Consider the following 22261-nt stretch of genomic DNA (forward strand, 5'->3'; position numbering starts at 1 on the left):
AAATTGTTATGACATATCACTGGGAATGCTGTAGTTTGATTTCTATAAATGTTTTGCTTTAGTTTACTGCTGAATAAATAGAGAGTTCCTATACTATGTGATCAGAACCTTAAAGTCATTCACAGCAACAGTCATCTGGAAAATAGCTTGTCTTCTTTACAATATGGAATAATAAAAGTTCCAGAATATAAAGGAAATTAATGAAAATAAATGCTAGGGAAGGTGGCTTAACCATAACAGATCTTAAATTGTATTATAAAGCAGCAATCATGAAACCCACATAGTACTGGCTGACAAATAGTACACAAGACAGAGTAGTCAATGACTATAGTAATCTACTATTTGATAAAAACAAAGACCCTAGATTCTGGGATAAGAACTCAAGTAAAGCCAAAGCAAAAGCAGCTTTCCATAGGAGTGCTGCTGTGAACAGCTTTCATGGCTCTGATTATACAGTATAGCAAACTCTCTAGTTATTCCATTACAAATCAGAGCAAAACATTCATAGGAAATCAAAAAACAGCATTCACAATGTTACAGTTTATCACAGAAAATAAAAATACAGCATTCACCATGTCACAACTCAAAAACTTATCACTAAAATGGCCACATAGTTTTCACCAAAATGGTCACATAATTTTGAACAAAGTTCAATCATTTAGTCAATCAATCACTTGGAAATCAATCATTCAATCATAAAGTACAAAAGGTCAAATTCCTCCACCAATGGCGCACACTAAGTTACATATTAGTCACTATTCTGTCATCAGTACTATTCAATCATCAGTAACTACTCAGTACCCTGTTTTTTTGTTGTTTTTTTTTCTTTATTAATTTGTTTCTTTACCTTGAGCTTACAAAATACAGTTCCCCAGTTCTTTGAGTTTCAAATTTTCTCTCTCACCCACCTCTCTGCCCCCACATGGCAACATACAATCAGGTATAGGATCTGCAGATAGTTTCACATTAGACATTGCTCAGGTTGAAAATAAGGATTGTAAAGGATGGAATGAATAATGGGAAAGAGGAAACTAAACGAAACAAGAAAGAGAAATAGAGCAGGTAATTTGTTTCAATCTTCATACAAATGCTGTTCTTTCTGGTTCTTTCTGTGAATGTAGACATCTCTCTCCATCATGATCTTTTGGAGTTTACTTGTAGCCCTGCATTTCTAAGAAGAATCCAGTCTATCAAAGTTGGTCATCACACATATGTTGTATCTGTAATGGTATACATTTTTTTTTCTTGGCTCTGCTCTTCTCAGACAGTATCAGTTCATATAAGCTTCTCCAGGTAGATATGAAGTCCATCTGCTCTTCGTTTCTTTTGGCGCAAGAGTATTCCATTGCATTCATATGCCATAACTCGTTTAGCATTCCCCAAATGATGGGCATCTCCTTAATTTCCAATTCTTTGCCACCACAAAAAGAGCTGCTATTAATATATTTGTAGTATGGGTTTTCCTCCCGCTTCTGTGATCTCTTTGGGATACAAACCTAGAAGTGGTATTGATGGGTCAAAGGATATGAAGTTACTTATAGCCCTTTGGGCATAGTTCCAGATTCCTCTACAGAATGGTTGGATCAGTTCCCAACTCCACCAACAATGTATTAGTGTTCCAATTTTTCCACATCCTCTCCAGCATTTATCATATTCCTGTTTTGTCATCTTAGCCAATCTGACTGGTGAGATGTGGTACCTCAGAGTTGTTTTGATTTGCATTTCTGTAATCAATAGTGATTTAGGGCATTTTTTCCATATGCTTATAGATATCTTTAATTTATTCCTACGAGAACTGTCTCTTCATATGCTTTGACCATTTATCAATTGGGGAATGACTTGCATTCTTATAGATTTGACTCAATTCTCTGTATATTGTAAAAATAAGGCCTTTGTCAGAGACATTGGCTGTCATAATTCCTTCCCAATTTCCCATTTCCCTCTTAATCTTGGTTACATTGGCTTTGTTTGTATAGAAGCTTTTGAGTTTCATGTAATCAAAATTATCCATTTTGCATTTTTTGATGCTCTCTAATTCTCGTTTGTTCCTGAAATCTTCCCCTCCCCATAAATCTGATAGGTAAACTATTCTTCCTTGCTTTCCCAGATTGCTTACAGCATCATCCTTTACACTAAATCATATACCCATTTAGACTTAATTTTGGTATAAGATGTTAGATAATGATCTATGCCCAGGTTCTACCAAACTATATCCCAGTTTTCCCAGCAGTTTTTGTCAAATAGTGAGTTCTTATCTGAAAAACTGGTATTTGGGGGTATATCAAAGAGTAGATTATTATAGTCATTAACTGCTGATTCTCACATACCCAATGTATTCCATTGATCTACTGCTCTATTCCTCAGCTAGTGCCAAGTATTTTTGATGACTGCTGCTTTATGATACAGAATAAAATCTGATATAGCTAGGCCACCTTCCCTAGCATTTCTTTTCATTAATACCCCTGATAATTTAAACCTTTTGTTCCCCCAAATGAAATTTATTATAATTTTTCTAGGTTTTTAAAGTAATTTTTTTTGGGTAAATTGACTGGTATGGCACAAAATATATAATTTAATTTGTGTAAAACTGTCATTTTTATTATATTAGCTTTAACCAGCCATGAGCAATTGATATTTCTCCACTTAATTAGATGTGACTTCATTTGTGTGGAAAGTTTTTTGAAGTTGTGTTAACATATGTCCTGGCATTGTTTTGGCAGGTAGATCCCTAAATATTTTATAATATTTACAGTAACTTTAAATGGGATTTCACCTTTTATCTCTTGCTGTTGAATTCCATTTGAATTATACAGGAATGCTGAGGATTTATTTGTTTTTTTTTTCTTATCTTGATGCTTTGCAAATTTATTTATTGTCTCAAATAGTTTTTTACTTGATTCTTTAGGATTCTCTAAGTGTATCAGGCAGATATGTTAAATGCATCATACTCAGATCATGATGCAATAAAAATCATGTGCAATAAAGGGCCATGGAAAGACAGAAAAAAATCTAATTGGAAACTAAACAATTTAATCCTAAAGAATGAGTTGGTCAAACAAGAAATCATAGAAAAAATCAATAACTTCATTCAGGAGAATGACAATAATGAGACAACATACCAAAATTTGTGGGATGCAGCAAAGGAGGTGTTAGGGGAAGTTTTATATCCCTGGGTGCATACATGAATAAATTAGATAAAAGGGAAATCAAAGAATTGGACATGCAATTAAAAAAGCTAGAAAAGGAACAAATCACAAATCCACAATTAGATACTAAATTAGAAATAATGAAAACCAAAGGAGAGGTTAATAAAATTTAAATTAAGAATATTTAATTAATAAATAAAACTATGAACTGGTTTTATGAACAAAAACAATAAAATTGATACGCCCTTAGACAATATGATAAAAAAAAAAGAAGAGAACCAAATTATGAGTATCGATAAGGAAAAGGGTGAATCTACCCCTAATGATGAAGAAATTAAAACAATGTTTAGGAATTATTTTGCCAAATTATATGCACATAAATTTGCCAATCTTAGTAAAATGGATGAATATTTACCAAAAATATAAGTTGCCCAGTTTAAATGAAGAGGAAGTAAAATACTTAAATAATCACAACTCAGAGAAAGAAATTGATCAAACCATCAGTGAACTCCCTAGGAAAAAATCTCCAGGGCCAGATGGATTTGCTAGTAAATTCTATCAAACATTTACAGGACAATTGATTTCAATAATCTACAAACTATGGGAAAATTAGTGAAGAAGGGGCCCTACCAAATTCTTTTGTATGATACAAACATGGTACTGCTACCTAAATCAGGAAGAGATAAAAGAGAAAAATAAAATTATACACCAATTTCCCTCAGGAATTTAGATGCAAAAATTTTAAATATAATATTAGCAAAAATACTACAGCAACTTATCACAAGAATAATACACTTTGATGAATTATGATTTATTCCAGGAATGCAAGGATGTATTAATATTAGGAAAATCATCAGTATAATTGATCATATCAACCATGAAACAAGTAGAAAAGACATGATTATCTCAATAGATGCAGAAAAGGCTTTTGACAATGTACAACATCCATTCCTATTAAAAACACTGGAAAGTATAGGAATTAATGGAGTTTTCCTTAAAATAAGAAGTAGCATCTATTTAAAGTCATCAGCAAGTATTATATGTAATGGGGAGAAGCTAGAAGCATTTCCAATAAGATCAGGGGTAAAACAAGGGTGTCCACCATAACCTCTCTTATTCAATCTGGTACTAGAAATGATAGCAGTAGCAATTAGAGAGGAAAAAGAAATCAAAGGAATCAAATTAGGCAAAGAAGAGACCAAGTTATCACTTTTTGCAGATGGTACCCAGTACCCTCCTAAGGGGGTAGTGGAAAATATACAGGCCATCCATCCTTCAGTCACAAGTCATATCACAATTTTATCACTACTCAGTACCCAAGGAGAGTTCTTTTTATCTTGACTTGGGGCAGGATTTCAGTTTCCATGGCTACTCTTCCATTGTGCCACTTACCATCCAGCAGTGGATTAGTGTTCCAATAGCTAAAACAGGGAGTGAGCTACTTCTGTGCTTGCCATTAAAACTCACTATTTGACAAAAAAAAAAAAAAACTGTTGGAAAAACTGGAAAATAATATCGCATAAGCTGGGCATTGACCAATGTCTGACACCATATATCAAAATAAGTTCTAAATGGGCATACGATTTTGATATAAAGGCTGATAGCATAAAAAGTAGGCTAATGAGTTCATCTGTCAGATTTCTGGAGAAGGGAAGAATTTTTTACCAAAAAAGAGATAGAGAACATTATGGAGTGCAAAATGTATAATTTTGATTACATTAAATTAACATTTTTTGATAAACAATGTCAATGCAATCAAGAGTAGAAGGGAAGCAGACAACTGGGAAAGAATTTTTCACAACCAGTGTCTCTGATAAAGGCCTCATTTCTAATATATATGGAGAAATTAATCAAATTTATAAAAATTCAATTCATTCCCCAGTTGATAAATATTCAAAGGATATGAAAAAGCAGTTTTCAGGGGAAGAAATTAAACCTTTCTATAGTTATATGAAAAAAAACTCTAAATAACTATTGTTTCAGGAGATGCAAATCAAAGCAACTCTTAGATTCCATACAATAGGGTTTGCCTAACATGTCTAAACAGAAGAATTACAAATGTTGAAGAAGATGTGGAAAAATTGGAACACTAATACACTGTTGGTTGAGCTATAAACTGATCCAACCATTTTGGAGAACAATTTGTAACTATGCCCAAAGGCCTCTAAAAATATGCACACCCTTTGACCCAGCAATACCACTTTTACTACTGTATCCCAAAGAGATCATACAAATGGGAGAAGTATTCCCATGTAAAAACTATTTATAGTATTTCTTTTTGTAGTGGCCAAGAATTGGAAATCATGGAGAATGGCTGAACAATTTGTGGTGCATGAATATAATGTAACACTATTGTGCTATAAGAAACTATGAACATTCAGAGTTCAGAAAAATCTGAAATGATGCTGAAAGAGGGGAGCAGAACCAGGAGAACATTGTACACAGTTACAGATATTTTGTGCCATGACTAACTTTGATAGACTTAACTCTTTTCAGCAATACATGGCTCTAAGACAACTTCAATAAGCTCATGATGGAAAATCTTATCTACATCAAGAGAAAGAACAATGTTGTTTGAATGTAGATCAAAACAAACTATTTTCTCTCTTTTTTACTTTCTTTTGTTTCTTCTTTCCCATCTCTCTTTCCATTGGCTATAATTCTTCTTTACAACATGACTGTGAAAATATGTTTAATATGAATATATGTGTAAAGCCTATATCTAATTGCATCCTGTTTTAGGAAGGCAAGAATGGAGGGAGGGGGAGAAGTTTGAAACTCAAAACCTTTTGGGACTGAATGTTGTTAACAAAAAATAAATGAATCAATAAAAAAATGCCAAAAATATTTTGAAAGTTTAAAAGAAAATAAGATTGAAAATCCTCTATCTTGTTCAATGTCTTTTTGCCTCCCGTGGATTATACTCCATTTTCCTGAGTAGGTTATTGTTAGTTGTATTCTAAGTTGCTTTTCCCTCCAGAATATCTTTTTCCATGCTCTCCAATCCTTTAAGGTAGTAGCTGCTAAATCATATGTTATCTTAATCATGGCTCCATGGTACTGGAATTGTTTCTTGATGGCTGCTTGCAATATTTTCTCCCACACTTAGGCCCTTTGGAATTTGGCTATAATATTACTGGGAATTTTCTTTATGAGATCTCTTTCAGGAAGTGCTTGGTGGGCCCTTTCAATTTCCATTATATCTACTGGTTTCAGAATATTAAGGCAATTTTGCTTGATAATGTCTTTAAAAATGATGTCTAGGCAGAGTCAAGATGGTGGAGTAGAATCAGGACCTCTGCACGGCACTGGCTCCCACCCCTTCCAATTCACATAAAAGGTGAATCTGAACAAACGTTGTAGCTATAGAACCCACAAAATGATACAGAAGAACTAAACTCCCAACGAGGAGAGCACAGCAAGCCATCAGTAATTGGCCAGCAAAGCACTCTGGGAGCTGACCACAGCCCTGGGGGGCCTTCAGATCACCATCAGCTTTGGCAGTTTCCAGAATTATCAACACATAGAAGCCAAGGACAAAGTGAGAGGATAGTGTAGTGTGGACTTTGGGATCCACAATTTGGGAGCATGGTCAGCCTTTCCCCCTGAGGTGAGAAGTTGCTGAGTTACTGAGCCCATGCAACTGCCACTATGTGGCAGCTTCAGATCCTAGCCTGCAGATTGTAGGGGGACCAAGCCAACAGTCAGTGGGGTAATCACTCTTGCTTTAACCTGCTTGGATCTGGATCCCTGTCTAGGGTGGAGGTCCTGGGGTGCATTATGAGCTTTCCAGAGCATGTGGAGCTTTCAGAGAGGTCACCCAACTACTATCTTTGGGATCTGAGAAAACCCCAGGGCTTGGGACAAAGCTCCGCAGTATGAGTCCTACTGTGGCAAAAGTCCCAAATGTCAAGTGAGGGACCACATGAGCAGGAAAAGGAAGGAAACTGAGCAGAGCAATCCAAATTTACACTCCTGTTTTGGGGACAAAAAGGATCAAAGCATGGAAGAGGAGGAAGACAGTAAAGTCAGAACTCCCACACCAAAAGATTCAAGAAAAATATGATTTGGAAACCAAATAAGAGAAGTGGAAGAAAAATTGGGGAGAGAAATAAGAATGATGCAAGAAAAATATGAAATGAGAGTCAACAACCTGAGTGAAGAAAATAACATCTTAAAAAATAGACTAACTCAAATGGCAAAAGAGGCTCATAAAGGCAATGAGGAGAATGCCTTGAAAAGACAAATTTGCCAGATGGAAAAAAAATCTCAAAAGCTCACTGAAGATAATGATTCTTTCATAATTATATTGGAGCAAGTGGAAGCTAGTGACTTTATGAGATACCAAGATATTATTAAACAGATCCAAACAAATGAAAAAATAGAAGGCAATGAGAAATATCTCATTGGGAAAACCACTGACCTGTAAAATAGATTCAGGAGGGATAATTTCAAAATTATTGGGCTACCTGAAAGCTATCATCAAAAAAAAAAGAACCTAGAAATCTTCCTTCAACAAATTCGCAAGGAAAATTTCCCTGATGTTTTAGAACCAGAGGGCAAAATAGATGTTGAAAGAATTGACTGATCACTTCCTGAAAAAGATACCAAAAAGAAATCTCCTAGGAATATTATAACCAGGTTCTGGAATTCCCAGATCAAGAAGAAAATATTACAAGCAGCCAGGAAGAAACAATTTGAATATTGCGGAAACACAATCAGGATAACTCAGGATGTGATGGCTTCTACACTGAGGGATCAAAGGGATTATTATATGATATTCTGGAGGGCAAAGAAGCTGGGATTAAAACAAAGAATCACCTACCCAGAAAAACTGAGTATCGTGTTTCAGGGGAAAATATGGCCATTCAGTGGAAAAGAAGACTTTCATTCATTCTTGATGAAAATCCAGAATTGAATAGAAAATCTTACATACAGATATAAGAAGCAAGAGAAGCATGAGAAGGTAAACAGGGAAAAGAAATCATAAGGAACTTATCTAATTAAATTATTTTCATCCCTACATGGAAAAACAATAATTGCAACTTATGAAACTTTTCTCAGTATAAGAAAAATTGAATGAAATAAAAATGTGTTTGTGTGTATACACACACACATACATATGTAAGTCTATATGAGAGGTTATATGGGCATGTCAATACATATGTGAATTTGTGTGTGTATATATATGTGTGTGTGTGTATAGGTATACATAGATAGAGGGCACAGGAATAATTTAATGGGAAGGGATGATACTTAAAAGCTTAAGTGAAGAGGTGAGAGAGCAGTATAATGAGAGGAGATGGGCAGAGAAAGAATGGGCACAAGTGTCTCATATAGAACAGGTAAGGGAAAATGGTTACAATGGAGGGGAAGAAAAGCACAGCAAAAGGGAATGGGTCAAGCTTATTCTCATTGAATTTGGCTCAGGCGGGGAATGGCATACACACTATGTAGGGTATCTCACCCTACAGGAGAGTGGGGGATGGGGGAAGGGAGGGCAGGCTGGGGGGAGGGAAATTGGAAGCACCCACTTTTGAAAAGGGACAGAATCAAAGTAGAGAATAGAACAAGTGGGAGATGGCATAGGAGGGAGGGAAATATAGTCAGTCTTTCACCATATGTTGACTATGGAAATGTTTTTCATAGCTATATTAAGTACAAACTATATTGGATTGCTTATATTCCCAGTAAGGGTGTGTGACAAGGGAAGAAGGGAATGAATCTGGAATTCATAGTTTTAAAATCTAATGTTTAATATATATATATGTGTGTGTGTGTGTGTGTGTGTGTGTGTGTGTGTGTGTGTGTGTGTGTGTGTACTGCTATCAATATTATTTTACATGTAACTGGGAAATAAGATAAACAGGAACTGGGGCATAGAGATCCACAGTGCCCTAGTGGAAAGTCGGAGGGGGTGTGGGAGAAGATATGAGCGAGAGCAGACTGGGAGGTAGGGATATCCAGTGTGATCGCTATTTTGGGGTGGTGGGTAGGGGGAAAATGGGGAGAAAATTTGCAACTCAAAATCTTGAAGAAATGAATAATGTGAACTAGAAGTTAATAAAGCATTTGAATAATTTAAAAAAATGATTTCTACACTCATTTTTGACCATGCCTTTTAGGTAGTCCAGTTATCTTTAAATTATCTCTCCTAGATCCATGTTCTGTGTCAATTCCCCACGCCACCCCTACCCCCACTCATTACATATTTCACTATATCTTCTATTTTTAACTATTTTACTTTTGTTTTATTGTTTCATGGTTTCTAATAAAGTTATTGCCTTCCATTTGTTCAATTCTTTTATCTAGGATTTTTTTTTTTTGCTTTATTGAGCATTTGTACCTATATTTTCTTTGATTTTTTGAGGGTCATATATTGGCATTTATTATTTAAGTTGAAGAACAGATTATGAGGGGCATGGGGGGGGGGCAAGGGAGGAAACCTGCCAGCCCCCTGCATGACTGTTACATGGACCAAGTATGAGCAAAGCAACAGAGGCCTAACTCAGTAGTAGCAAAAGGACTCTTATCATCTCCTTCTGACCATTTAGTCTACCACCCTACTAACTGTTGGATGAGAACTCTGGAAGCAATTGCCACTGCAGATTCAGGAGCTCCCAAGGCCTGCTCATGGTTTCCTGTGGCTGTGTCTGTGTTGGAGTGTCTTGGACTGCACTGTGCTGCTCTCATTCAGGTATGACAGACCTTTCCTGCCAACCCTCTAAATTTTGTATGTGTGGGTATTTTGTATGTATGTATATCTGTATGTTGCATGTGTATATTTCTGTATGTATGCATGTATATATGTGTATATACACATGTTTGTAGGATAAGTAATCTTAAATAAATAATAGAAAAGGAAATTGCAAAAGATAAAAATAGATTATTTTGTTTACATGAAACTGAAAAGTTTTGGTACAGAATAAAATTCACCTGTGAAAAAAGGGTAAATATTTGATAGGGAATTAAAGAAAAAAAAACTTTACAACCAATTCCTCTAAAAAAATAATTTGCATTCAAAATATATAAACCATTAACCTTCAGTAAATGTATACATAGATATCTTATATGCATACATGTATATATGTATATATTTATATATGTATGTATATATAAACACAGAATATATATTAGCGGATATGTTTGTATATGTGCATTCATATTTGCATATTATATATGTAACAAATACTACCCTGATCTTTACAGTTTTAGCGTCAGATATCATAGATTTCACCATTTTCCTTACCTCCAGAGTTCTCTTGTACCTTCAAGGGCGTTGGGAGTGTCTAAGCTTTCTGAAAATGTTTCTAACCCCCGTTGTGGTTATCCTATTGATTGTAGGAGGTAAATTGCCTGAATCTCAATTCCAATTACTCACTGAGAGATTAGCTTTGTACACTCAAATACTTATTTAAAACAAAACAAAACAAAAAGATAGGGGTGGAGCCAACATGGCAGAGTGCATGTAGAAACTTACTTGAGCTGGTCTACAATTACCTTAAATACCTATAAAAAAGGATTCTAACAAGATTTTAGAGCTACAGAACCCCCAAAATGGCAGAATAAAATATGTTTCAAGCTGAGAACATGCTGGCAAGCTAAGAGAAGGGGACTATTGCACCAGACTTGGAGCAGAACGTAGTCCTTTGTGGACTGTACTGGCACAGACCAGTGAAAAAGGCCAACCAAATCAGACATCAGGGGATTGAATCAATGGCAACTGTTGTGTTTTCCAGGCTTCTTGATGCACAAATGGCAAAAAAAATAAAATGTCAGTGGGAAAACTGGTGAAACTGGATGAATGAAGAGTGTGGTCCAGCCCCTGCCATGAAATTGACCAGAATGCAATGGGAGGAATCCCTTTCCTGCCACTGAGTCAGAATTCTCTTGCTTTGCCTTATTTGGATCAGGGTCCCATTCATGGGTGGCAGTCCTGGGGTGAGGAGTTGTGTCATGCAAAGGTTGTTGTATCTGTGGAGAGGCTGTAAGGGTTATGGGATTTAAAGATCTTCCATGCCCCATTGGACTTGCTGATGTAGCAGGAAGGGGCGGAGCAAGAGGAAGCGGAAGCCAAACTAGAATTCCTGTGGTGGCTAGCAGTGGCGGCGATGGCAGCAGTAGCAGCAGAGGCAGCAGCAGTGTGAAGCACTTTTTGAGTCAGCCAGAATTTCTGCTAAGGACTCCTGATGAGGACTGCCAGGGGCCGGAGCTGCTGGGAGCATGCTTCCTGGATGCTGGGTGGATGCTGTGAGTGGGGAGAGGAGGAACTTTGCCTGAGGTAGCCTGTTCTGTTTTAAAGGCTTGAGAATGTGGGTGCTTTCTACTTTATCTACCTGTGCCAATGTCATAACTACTCTGATGGCTTTCACTTTCTGGTTTTGGGACTCAGTCTTTTGGTATTTAATAAATTTTCTAGCTTATTCCCCCATATGGCAAGCATGATATATTTTGTGATGGATAATTATAACAGCATATCTGTAATTTCCATAGGCATTTTGAATATGGCATTGCTGATACAGAGGCACAATTCAGAAGCAGGTGCCTAGAATAACCTCTCACAACAGTTGTGAAACCCCCCAGAATTTTAGGACATAGCACTCTCCAGTCTGGAAGCAGAGTTTTACCATTGTAAGAGCTCAAAAAGCAACCATTTGGCTGGCAAGATGAGGAAACAGAGGAAGAAAAAACAGACTACAGAATCTATTTTTGGTGACAAAAAGGATCCAAACATAGAACCAGAAAAGGACAACAAAGTCTAAACTCCTGCATCAAAATCCTCTAAGAAAAACATGAATTGGTCTTATGCCAAAGAGAAGTTTAAGAAGGATTTTGAGAGACAAGTAAGATAAGTACAGTAAAAATTGGAAAGAGAAATGAGTGTGTTCCAAGAAAATCATGAAAAACTAGTCAACAGCTTACTAAAGGACACCCAAAAAGTACTGAAGAAAAAATAACACCTTAAAATACATATGAACCCAATAGGAAAAGAGGTTAAAAAAAGTCAATAAGGAGAAGAATGTCTTAAAAAGCAGAACTGGCCATGTGAAAAAGTAATTTATAAAGCTATCTGAAGAAAATAATTCCTACAAAATTATATTGGAGCAATTAGAAACTAATGACTTTATGAGAAATCAAGATGTTACAATTATGTGCAAAGAAGAAAAAAAAGGCAATGTGAAATACCTCACAGAAAAACCACAGACATAGAAAACAGATCTAGGAGAGATAATTTTAAAATTATTGGACTATCTGAAAGCCATGATCAAAGAAAGAGCTTAGACTTTATCTTTCAAGAAATCATCAAGGAAAACTGACATGATATTCTAGAAACAGGATGTAAAATAGAAATTGAAAGAATTCACAGATTTCCTCTTGAAAAAGATTCCAAAAAGAAAATCCCTAAGAATATTATAGACAAATTCCAGAGTTCTCAGGTTAAGGAGAAAATATTACAAGCAGTCAACAAGAAACAATTCGAGGATTGTGGAAACACAATCAAGATAACACTAGATCTAGCAACTTCTACGTTAAGGGATCATATGGTTTGGAATATGATATTCTGGAAGTCAAAGGAGCTAGGATTAAAACCAAAAATCACCTATTCTGCAAAACTGAGTTTACTACTTCAAGGAAAAATATGGACATTGAATGAAATAGAGGACTTTCAAGCATACTTGATGAAAAGACAAGAGCTGAACAGAAAATTTGAATTTCATATACAAGAAGCAAGAGAAACATGAAAAGGTAAATCAGAAATAGAAAACATAAGGAACTTATTAAATTTGAGCTGTTGAACTTCCTAAACAGCAAGATATTTGTATCTTATGAGACTTTTCTCAGTATGACAATAGTTGAAATATATATACATCCACACATACATAAGCATCCATAAATACACACATATACAAATGTCTGTATTAAATATATATGTATGTTTACATATACATGTATGTATGTATAGGCGGATGTAGGTATGTACATGTATACAAAGAGGGCACAGGGAAAGTTGAATATGAAGAGATGTCTAAAAAAATAAAAATGAGAAAAGAGAGGAATATATTGGGAAAAGGAGAAAGGGTGAGATAGAATAGGGTAAATTATCTCACATAAAAAAGGCAAGAGAAAGATTTTTCAACTGAGGGGAAGAACTGGGAGGTGAGAGGGAGTGAGTCAACCTTACTCTCTTGTATTTAACTCAACTGGGTATTTTAACCTAGAGGAAATTACTGTGTGTGGGGGACAGGGGGAAGGAATAAAAGAGAGCAGTTAGAAGCAAATTTTTTTTTTTCAATGGACCAGGTCAAGTGAAAATAGAACAAATGGGGAGTGGGATCACATGCAGGGAAATATGGTTGTCTGGTCTGATTAGATGCAGATATGGTCATAAATAGAATGATTTAGATTGTTTGAATGATAAGAAAGGAGTTTGGTTTCAAGTTGTTTCCTGTTCAATGCTTATTGTGTTGATCAGATGTGAAAAGTGATAAAGCAACTGATTATTTGAAAGCTTCCAGGTGATAAAATGGTTACAGCAAAGCCAAACCATTTTGTTTCATGTCTTGCTGCACATGGTATTCCAAATGGTAAAGCCAGAGGAAGCAGATGACTGTGAATTTTTAGTTACATAAATCATGGAAATACCTACAATTAGCCACCTGTATTTCTTTTGTATTCTTTCCAACACTTAATCAAGTTGGAATTATTTATTGTCATCATTAATAAAACCTTTCTTCCAGGTATTTGCTGTATAATTGGAAAATAATGGGAAACATTAGGGAATCTTTGCTGTATACATATGTATGGCCCATAGGGCTCTATTGTATATTCAGAGCAAATGCAATCTTTGTTATGACTCTGCAATAGAGAAGGGGCAAATGCACAGGAAAGTAATATATGATGCAGCTGTTGTTGCCAGTGTTCCTTTTGTGTTTAGTATTTGCAATGTGTTTAGTATTTGAGATTGCTGAACAGATTAATACAATGTAATTTTTTTCTATTATATACCATAATTTATTGCATTCAACTTGTTTAATGTACAAATTTGGCAAATACTTTTGAATTATCTGTTAAAAACATCAGGTTGAGAGGTAAAGGAACTATGAAGAAAAAGGGTATTCAATCTTGGCCCTCACTAAGCTTGTAGTCAAGAAGTCACAGAGGTGTTGAATTCATTGAGTAAGACACCCCAAATCACTTAAGGAAGAAGAATATAATTTGTCAAAATGAACATATGAATTAAATGTCTTGAGCAGATATCATTTGTAAGCAAGAACTAATGTTAATTGCCTTAGCTATGATAATAACATTTGGGGTACGGGCAGCTAGGTGATGCCAGCCCCAGATTCAGGAGTACTCCCGTTTGGTTCTGGCCTCAGACACTTAAAACCCACACAAAAAAACCAGCCATGTAACCTGGGCAAGTTACTTAACCCCAATTGCCCTCCAAAAAGCAATTGTTTTCTTCAGTGAGCTTTTAAAATTTCTTTTCCATCTGACCAATTTCACTTTTTGAGGCATTCTCCTCACGGCTTTTTGGACCTCTTCCTCCATTTTAGTTAGTATATTTCTAAGGCATTATTTTCTTCCTTCAGGCTGTTGACTCATTTTTCATAATTTTTTTTGCATCATTAGCATTTCTCTCCCCCTGTCTTCCTCTATTTGTCTTATTTGATTTTCAAAATCCTTCTTGAGCTCCTCCATGGACTACAAGCAGTTCCTATTTTTCTTGGAGGCTTTTGAAGCAGGAGTTTTGATTATGTTGTCTTTTTCTGCTTCTATATTTTGATCCTTTTTGTCCCCAAACACATTGTATAGTCTTTTTGCACTTCCTCTGTTTGCTCATCTTGCAGTACATTGCTTGACCTTTGAGCTCTTTGCCACAGTAGAGAGTGCTGTGTTTCCAATGTTGGGGGTTTTGTCCAGCTGTTGTCAGAGCTATGAGGAGGGCACACTCTGAACAGCCACTCCAAGTTCTCTCATGCTAGCACTCCTCTCCTCAGGCCCACCATCCAGGACTGAGACTCAGAATCAAACAGGTCAAAGCAAGAGCCATTATCCTCTAGATGGTTGCTTGGTCTCCCTATGTTCTCTAGGCCTGGACCTGGAAGCATTCTTAGCAGCAGCAGTTGCAGGCGCTGCCACATCCATTGCCCCAGGGGCAGTGTCTGGAGCACACTCTTCTCTCACCCAGTTCCAACAGAGTTCCCCACTGACCTTTTACATTCTCTTTTTCGTTTATGACTTGAGAAGCCTGGAAATAACTACCATTGACAATGATTCACTCTCCCAAAGTTGGCTCTGTGAGGTCTGTGCCTTAGGTCTGGGCCACCCTGGATCTGGACTGGTATGGTTCATGTGGACCTGCCTCAACCTTCATTTTTATAAGGTTTTGAGTTGCATTTTTTTTCTCCCTTCCTCTCTCCATCCCCACTCCACAAGATGGCAAACTATCTGATATAGATTATAGACGTGTAATCATGTAAATATATTTCCACATTAGTCATGTTATGAAGGAATCAGAACAAAAGGGAAAAATCATAAAAAATAAAAAAAGTGAAAATAGTATGTTTCAATCTGAATTCAGGCCCCATAGTTTTCTTTGATTGTGGAGAGTATTTTTTTGTCATGATTGTTTTGGAATATTCTTAGATCATTATATTACTGAGAAGAGCTATGTTAATCATAATTTATAATCACACAATGATGCTGTTACTGTGTTCAATGTTTTACTGGGTCTGGTCAATTCACTCAATATCAGTTCATATAAGTCCAGGATTTTTTTTTCCTGAAATCTGCTTGTTCACCATGTCTTATGGAAAAGTAATGTTCCATTACATTCATATAGCATAAATTATTCAGCCATTTCCAAATTCATGGTTATTCCCTCACTTTCTGACTCTTTACCACTACAAAAAGAGATGCCATATTTTTCTATATATGTGTCTTTTCCCATTTTTATGATCTGTTTGGGATACAGACCTAGAGCATCATTGCTGGATCAAATGGTATGAACAGTTTAATTGCCCTTTGCTCAGATTTCCAAATTTCCCTTCAGAATTGTTGGATCAGTAACCATATTTTAAAAATCCTCAACTAATTGCAATCCCAAACACCTGTACAAGGTATATAAAGCTTTTAATATGCCATAATTCTCTTATTAAAAACAGAATCACAAAGTAATTTGAGGCAAATAAATATCACATTTTTCAATTCTATCCTGTGTCATTGTTAAATAATTAATGGCAAGGACTGACATATTTTGACAAAGGAAAGGAATATGGTATTAAAGAATACTCCAATATATACTCTTTACACTTTAAAGACATTCAAATGAAAAAATATGTGATTGAAAGGACTGATATATGAGAAGGATTATTCCATACAGAACCAAAGTGTGGTTTACTTGGCAAATAGAAAATATGTCTGTAACTGGTGGTACAAATCTGACTAATATTTTGTAATCAGCTAGCTACACTAATGGTATTGTTGTTTCCTTCTCCTGGGAAAGAACCCTGGACATTCAATACATGCATAATCGTAATGTTGGTTTCTATTTGGGGAATATATTAGATTAAAAATATAACTATTTTCAATTATCGTTTTCTAGCTATAGAAACAATTATGTTAACATTTGCCAACATAACTGCATTAAATATGTCCACAGGAGGTGCTTTCCTTTTCAGCATTTCAAAGTAATACACTAGAGGAGTTATAGCAATAATAGCCAGAAAGTAAGAAGGAAAACTAAACACCTGGTAGATTTACACATCATTTGCTATGTTTATTTCTTTTAGATATTGTTATATGGTATCAAGATGCAATTGAAACTAGCAGCTTTAAAATAATATTGATCTAACCTATGTACAAAATATCTTTAAGTAAGCAGATATTTTAATATATCTTGACATACAGCTAAGAGTCATGGCTTTTGATGCAGTGTAATGACATTCTAAACTTCAATAAAAATAAGAAATCACAGGAAATCATTTATTTCTTTATGAAATTCTAAAAATGGCAGCCAGTCTATAGATCTCACATTACAGCCAGCACACATTACATTCATCTCCTATTATCTTGTTTATTTTCACTTATTAATTTAAGTAATAAATCCATTTATTATTTTAATTAATAATTCATTTATTAAATAAAATAGAGAAAAAGGATTTTTAGGCTTATAAATTTTCTGTACATATTAAGCTCATCTGGCAGTATTATTTCTCCATGGCTTTTTAAATGGCATGGATAACTCTCTTTCCATGATGAATTCAATGCGTTCCTGGAATCTTATCCTCCAAAAGGGTAGAGTGATATTTTAAGATGTCTCCTAGACTCATCACTATACCTGAACAAACCTAATAAGAAATATCTATGCATTCCCAAGGGGAAAAGAAAGCAAAATGAAAAAAAAAAGGAAAGGTAATATAGATAAACCATTTTTTCAACCTCTTCACATGCCAATGTTCAATGAACATCTTATTTCCTATGAAAAACAAAGAGGAAAGTAATGATTTTTAAAATTCCTTTTCAGCTATGTATTAGTAGAGTTGATAACCCCCTAAATGGAATAGACCATCCGTTTAATAGGAATGACTTCATTTTTAACTGAATCAATGGATATGCATCAAAATGATCAGAATGATTATTTGTATAAACAAAACTTCAAAGAACTTTCTTAAACCTCTTTTCATTGAACTTCTATCCTGCCCATAAAAATAGGAAACATATAAATAGTCCTATGATATCATTAAAAGTAAGGAAGTCCTCCAAAACACTGGATGGACTTCGTGAACTTAAAAGAAGACAAAGGGAATGGTGTTACATAATGGACAATTATGGCTAGATTGTGAACATCATCATTAGACATTATGTAGAAATTTATGAGATTACAAGATCATTTGAGGAAATATGATTCCATCTTCAAATGGGATGCTTATGTCCATTTCAAACTTTATGTTAATGGTGTATTTTTAATGAGGAAAGAACTTAAATACTGTATCCCCCATTTAAAAATTGATAAATGGCCTTGATCTTAGGGATCATTAGTTATCAGTCTCTTTTATCTGCATGACCTTGTTTCAGTCAAAATAGGAAGCAAGAAGTACTCCCAAAGCTTCTATTAATCTTAACCTAATTGCCCTGGATTATTTATTTATTGGACTTTAACAGAATGTGACCTTGAAATCATGTTGCCTGAAAGAAATGTTATAAAATATATTCAACAAGTAAAAGTTGCATGCATTCTCTTAGTATAATATTTTGTTAATTTCTGGATTTAATTTAAAAATACATTCACACATTTTGAAAAAATAGGTTTATGGTTGCCTTCTTGACTCATAATTCCTATTCCTGTCCACTGATACTTCCTGTGAGCATTTTTTTATTTATAATTTCTATGAACATTGATGCAGAATTTTAAAAGTATAAAATAAGATAATCAAGAATAAAGCCAAGCTGCCACATATAACTTCAGAGAATGTTTGATTGTATCATCTATTAAAAATAACTGCTCGTGAGCATTCATTTTCTATTGGACTAAATTGGCCTAGTCAAAATTAATGTAAAAATATTATAGTAACCCAAAAAGAAAAATACATTTATATAAATTAAAATATGGAGAAATAAGGAATTAGTAAGTAACTTTTATGACAGATTTCTCAAAACTTCCTCCATCTCTCCTTCAATACCATGAGAGTATGTCTCCTCATCCAAGCTCTCTAAAATATTTCAGCCAAAAAGTAGTACAAAGTAAAGAGTCTAGATGCAATGACATGTCAGTAGGAAAACAATGAGTATGGAGATCTCATAGAATCTGAGATTTTGAGGACTAAAAAATAATTTTACTCTGACTTCAGCACTGCAACTCCAAAAGACTTAAGAATATAATTGTGGGACCAACAAATATAATGAAATCACAGGGCACTTCAACTATTATTTCCTACTAGAAATACTAAAGCCCCAGTGTGGAAGAGGTACTATTCTTTAAATTTCTGTAAGCACTTTATGAGTGAGAAAATGTCAAAGGCTATCCCTAGGAAGGTTACAATACAGTCTCATCAGTTTCCTCCCTCTTTCTCCCTCTCCACCTTTCTCTCTTCTTCCATCTCTCTGTGACCTCCCATTTTATCTTTTTCCTTCCTTCTTTCCTTCCCTCCCTCCCTCCTTCTCTCCCTCCCCTACCTCCCTTTCTTTCTTTCTTTCTTTCTTTCTTTCTTTCTTTCTTTCTTTCTTTCTTTCTTTCTTTCTTTCTTTCTTTCTTTCTTTCCTTCCTTCCTTCCTTCCTTAACTGTCTTTTTGATGCTCTGTCTCTGTCACTCTTCCTCTGTCTCCCAGTCTCTGTCTCTCTCTGTCTCTCTCTCTCTGTCTCTCTCTCTCTGTCTCTCTCTGTCTGTCTGTCTCTCTCTGTCTGTCTGTCTGTCTGTCTGTCTCTCTCTCTCTCTCTCTCTCTCTCTCTCTCTCTGTTTCTGTCTCTCTCTGTCTCTGTCCCTCTGTCTCTCTCTGTCTCTGTCTGTTCTGTCTGTCTGTCTGTCTGTCTGTCTCTCTCTCTGTCTCTCTCTCTCTGTCTCATCTCTCTCTATTTTCCCAAACACCTTTTCACCTTTGGATATGTGGCACATAGCAATAGCAAGCGCATTGTTAGTTGTTAAGTTTACAAATAATATTGTACCCAAAGAGCTTTTACTCCAATATACATAAAATATGTCCAAAAACATATGAAGTAACTACAAGCTAAATTTAGGAGTGGTGAAGGGGAAGGCACTAGAAGTCAGAAGAACAAGGAAAGGCTTCTTATGGGAGGTGCTATTTGTCGTAGTTTATGTGTATCTTGAAGGACATCAGGGATTTCAAGTAACAGAATTGCTTTCCATATATGTGGGACAGCCAACATAATCTCCCATGAAGGATGGCCATGAGGCCACTAATTCAAATTGTACTACTTTAGTTTAAACCAATTAAAATATACATAATATAGAAATATATTTTTTTTTAAATCGTAAAAAAGAAATACTTTATTTGGGACAACTTGAATTCAACAACAGATTAAAAAAAAAGTCCAGGGGGTGGCGGTGGGGAAAGGTGTCCATGAAGCAAATGACTTCCACAGGAATATAAATAATTGAAATGAGTTTGAAAAATTCCCAAAATGAGATTTTTCTAAAAGAAAGAAGTAAATCTTTCTTCCTTTGAGGCAGGGCAAGCATCCCGAGACACCTCATAAATAAGATTATCTTGCTCTTCAGGAAGAGAAAAGAGACATCTTGTTTTTGATACACAATTAAATACACTATCCTCTGTTGTGACCAAGTGGTGGAGAAATCACTCTTCAACAGTACAATCTAGACATGAAGCAATAAAATCCAAAGGTCTGTTGAATCCACCTTTTCTATTCATACATTGCCTGTACTTCCTCTTCTGAGACACATTCATGGCATATGCATTTACATAACCATCAAATTTTTTTTTCCATTTTGTGGTGTCAAAGGAAGCAAATCCCATTAATTTCATCATTTCAATTTCTTCTTCTGTTTTGCCTTCCAAATCTTCTTCATTAATTTCACGTTCTTTGCTTTTTGTTTCTTTAGTTTCTTTCTTCGCATCGTCCCTTCTTTCTTTTAGCCAGGAAGGGGAAGGAGAGGAAGATGGGTGTCTTCTCGGGGATCTGGACCTCCTCCTCTGTGCAGAGCGAGAACGACTTCTCCTCCTATCTCTCTCGGGATCGGGACAGTTCTCGGTGCCTTCTCTCTCTTTCTCTGGATGTAGAACGGGATCGCCTACGTTCCCTCCGTGGGGAACGGCTCCTGCTCCGGCCCATGGCCCATAATCTGCCCTGGCGCCGCTGCCGCCGCCGGGGTCCAGGCAAGAAGGCAAAGGCTCGAACCCAGAAATATAATTTCTAATACACATGAAAAATATACCTCTGTTATTTATGACTCCTGATTTTATTTCTAGATTTTCCCCCAAATTATAAAAAATTCATTTACCAAATTCTTGGATTACATCATCACAATCTAGAAACCGTAATCATACTATTTTAGCCAGAAGGAACAATGCTTTGCTCAGAATCTGACATGCAAAATATAAATACTGTGCTACTTACACCCCAGATTTTCTAGAATCATAATGCGATTTCTAATCATTGCAAAGAGTTTGGAATTATATTCAAACTTCAAAATTCTATCTAGACTAAGTGTGTTGGTTTTTAAGAATAAAATCCTAAACATGAAACCAGAAAAGCTGGAGTCTACAATTTCCTCTTTTAACCTGTAAATTTTCTTAGCAAAAATGACTAAAACAAGTCAGATTCTGTTAATGCAAACTACCCTGGAAACAGATTAGATAGACACTAGGTCAAGGCTTTGCCATCCCAGAGAGCAATTGAACATTTGTCTTTCCTGTACTTTTTCATGCTGGGAATTTGCCCAGCTTGCTTTGTGGCCTAGTAACCATAAAGCATAAACATCTTTAATACATTATCGAATTAGAAAAGTGTCAACTAAAAAGAATACTACTGATTAGATCAGCATCTTTTTGGCTCCCAGGACAGAGGTAGAATGCCCTTATCATGAGTAAACAAAGGTGCTTCATGGGTGATTCTGAAGAAGGAATGGTAAGAGGAATGTATTTGATAGATGCATGGATTGGTAATAGGAACAGTTGGTGCTGTTCAACTTAGATAAATGTCATGATCTCCACCCATTAATACTTTAAAAATAGGTTGGAAATTTGAAGCAGTGTTCAATGTCATATACTGAGGCAGTACCTTGGTAAAACCAGTTCTTCCTCCTGGCTGTATGGCACCCTGAATCACTTGGGAGACTGAGAAAGTAAACTAACAGAAGAGGGAAAAATCTCTGAGACATTTGTAGTGGCTTGACTATAGAAATAGATATTCACCATTTTTTAAAATTTTTTCCTATGGCTCAAGATTTTTTTCCCTGGGGGAAAAATAATCAAGAAAGTTCTAGTAAAGATGATTAGATACTAACGAGTGGGTCAATCAAACGTCAAAGATTCATAAAGAGGGGTAGAGGGCAAAGATGACAGAGCAAAAGCGGGAACTTGCTTGAACTCATCCTCCAACCATGTCCAAATACCTGTAAAAATGACTAAAAACA

General features: G+C 35.6%; 1 long non-coding RNA gene and 1 pseudogene across 1 annotated transcript in view; one reads left to right on the forward strand and one right to left on the reverse strand.

The window, feature by feature from the left end:
- Nucleotides 1–11404: 11404 nt before the first annotated feature.
- The window catches only part of LOC138170321 (uncharacterized), a 398334-nt gene continuing 387477 nt past the window's right edge, over nucleotides 11405–22261 (forward strand). The window contains exon 1 of the long non-coding RNA XR_011170576.1: nucleotides 11405–11427. This is a non-coding gene — a long non-coding RNA (uncharacterized lncRNA). The remainder of the gene's footprint in view (nucleotides 11428–22261) is intronic.
- LOC138169974 (U4/U6.U5 small nuclear ribonucleoprotein 27 kDa protein pseudogene) lies at nucleotides 20215–20958 on the reverse strand (annotated as a pseudogene).

This window comes from Petaurus breviceps, unplaced genomic scaffold, assembly GCF_028583685.1.
Source record: "Petaurus breviceps papuanus isolate PSGF00001 unplaced genomic scaffold, PetGlider_PUasm1.0 38, whole genome shotgun sequence".
Taxonomy (NCBI): Eukaryota; Metazoa; Chordata; class Mammalia; order Diprotodontia; family Petauridae; genus Petaurus; species Petaurus breviceps.